The following is a 2,958-nucleotide window of genomic DNA, read 5'->3' as shown; positions in this document are numbered from 1 at the left end:
CAAATTAATTTTCCACATGAACGTGGGAAACATCTTGGGGACCACTTAACTGACAATTTACTTTTGCCTTCTTTTTTTCAGCGAAAGATATTATTCCTCAATATACTGAAGATAAAACAAGTTTGAAACTTTTAAATTGTCCTTCTTTGTTGGATTTTCTGTTACAGAAAAGTGGGAGGGCCAATAAAAGAAAGTTACCTTGATTGATATATTTTTTTTTAATACCAATTACATTTGATTATGAGCGTGCAATTGCAAACTGAACATTTAAAACTTGAATGAAACTAAATGAAGTAACATATAATGGTTCAATTATAAAGTTAATCATTCAAAACTCTTTTACATTCCACATATTAAATGAATATTTTTGATTGATTGTAATAAATAAAAGAATTATAGTATAAATTCCAAGTCAGAGAGGAAGAAGAAAATGATTCGATTTTGTGACTCCTGAAACGAAAAAACGTTGAACGCCTTTTCTAAAGACGAAGAGAAGAAACAATTCACTGAGAACTGTCGTAGGCTTAAAAAGTTAATTCTGATTGTGTACTGAATTTGAGCTTTTAGCAATAAAAATTTGTTTAAGTTCGATATTTTTTTAAAACATGAATATTAACTTGAGAGCCACTTCGAAAATATTTTTAGGAAAAATTTTAAAAAACATATTAGAAGACTTAATGAACACCCGGAAAGTTAGTGTAAAAAATTAGGTTATATTTTGTAGTATTGAAATGGAAAAAGCTAGAGAATCAGGAAATTTTTTAAAAAATAAAACGCCGGAAATGTCAAAATTATTTTAATTTTGCTCTAAAATCACAAAATGCGTGATAAGCGTTTAAAACCCTTCAAAGAATTAGCTGAAACATTTTGATTCCTCTGCAAAAAGCGTTACATTTGGCAGTTATATAAATTATATTTATTTTTGTAAATTTACGTTAATTTCATTTGTTGTTGTTCATTTACGTTTCACTAGAGCTGCACAATGTGCACTATTTATCCGTCGTTGAACAGCAGACCCAATTTTTTGGACTTACTCATGTTCAACTCTTGTCATTTTGAACCCAACTCAGAAGACAAGGAAACTGCTGGATCAGTACCCCCAGAGGTAATGATTTGTTATGGGAACATGGAGGACTTTGCGACTCGACAGATTTAGCGGGCGCCAGTCCCTATTTACTAAACGGGACAATGAGCTATTGGCGACGGTCTGGGAAGCATCCCTCAGGATGACCCGAAGAAATGCCATCACCATTTTGATCCTCTGCAGAGGGGATCCACCCCCGCTTCGGTAGCCCGACGACCTGCACGCGAGCACTTTACGGAGAAACAGTTTAACAAGGAAAAATCGAAGTGGTTACCCTCCCGCGAACTGACCGCATCCAGTGAGGTTTGGCTTCCGTTATCTGCTGGGAACCGTGTCTTAATGATCAGTTCACTGAGGGACTTAATTTTATTAGATATACATAGCTTTCTGCTGTAAAAATTCTTTGGGGGATTTTTCCTCTTTTACTTAAATTAACATAGTAATAATGTAAGAAGGCAAAACTTAATTTCCTCTTTTAATCCTTATTAAATATATGATCACCAGCTGTGTATAAAAATCTTTTACTATCATCAGCAATAATGTCATATACTACTTCAAATATATGCACAGTGCGCAAAAAAAAAAAAAAAAACAGACTACTCTCAATGACATTTGAGTTCACGTTTTTTGGTCTTCAAAGGGGTAATCTCAAATATGCTAATCAAGGAGTGCAAGGGCCGGGATAGTCTGGTCGGTAGGGCGCTGGGCTCATGTCCAAGAGTTCGATCCCCGCCAGCCAAAGTGTAGTAAATGGTGACTGATGCACGTTAAATATGTCGAGTCACAAAGTCCTCCATGTTCCCATAATAAATCAATACCTCTGGGGGTACTGATCCAGGAGTTTCCTTGTCTTCTGAGTTGGGTTCAAAATGACAAGAGTTGATCATGAGTAGTCGTAAGTCCAAAAAATTGGGTCGGCTGTTTACCAAGACGGATATAAAATAAAATATAAAAGTTAATTAGTGTGGACGAAATCGGACACAAAAACGTATTTTCTCAGAATAAACATGCTGATTTGTAAGGTATACAATTTTTTGCATCATTTTACATGGAGAAATACAAAATTTGAGCAAAAGCGGTTGAATGGTTTCTGAGAATTTAAAAAAAAAGCCAGATGTATAAAATTCTATTTCTCATGAACTATTCGACTGATTCTGTATTTTGCCGTACAAAATTACACTCTATAAGTTGATGTAAGAAATTCTCGAGATATGGCGAAAAACGCAAAAAGAAAAATTAACATTAAGGGGTCCAAACTTTGGATCGCTCTCCTGACCACACTATATATTTGGGGATCAGAAATTCGAAACCGTCGAAAAAAAGGTGCGTTTATTGAGAGAAAGTATGTTTCTGTGTCTGATTTCGTAACTTAAAATAACGTCTGCGCTCATTAATTAGCACACTATTAGATCACTACCTCTAACTATTACGATCGAGTCGTAGAACATGAAGATCCGATCAAAAGTTAATCAGGGTGGTTCGATTTTTTTAATTTTGCGCACTGTTCATTAACAAAATAATAAGTTAATTAATTCTAAACGATAATGCGGCAATATTTTTTCTTTTTCAGTTCATACCAAAAATGAGACAAATAAAATTTATGATTTAAAAATAAAAATAATAAAATAAATTCATTGCAAGACATAAGATATTTACTCTATTTCTGAATTTAGTTATATTTTAAATTGCTTGGGACTTCTTTGGGAAGAAATTTATACCTCTCCTTGTTTTACACTTTTTACTCCTTCAACGGACCTTAGGAGATAAGTAGGGGAGAGTCGGGTAGCCCCGCCCACTGTCAATTTCATATGTATAGAATATTTTTTCAAGTCAATGGGCCATCGGACATTAATTAGACTGAACTGTTCCTTTTT

This window comes from Parasteatoda tepidariorum, chromosome 4 (assembly GCF_043381705.1).
Source record: "Parasteatoda tepidariorum isolate YZ-2023 chromosome 4, CAS_Ptep_4.0, whole genome shotgun sequence".
NCBI classification, from domain to species: Eukaryota; Metazoa; Arthropoda; class Arachnida; order Araneae; family Theridiidae; genus Parasteatoda; species Parasteatoda tepidariorum.
This window is presented reverse-complemented; position numbering follows the sequence as displayed.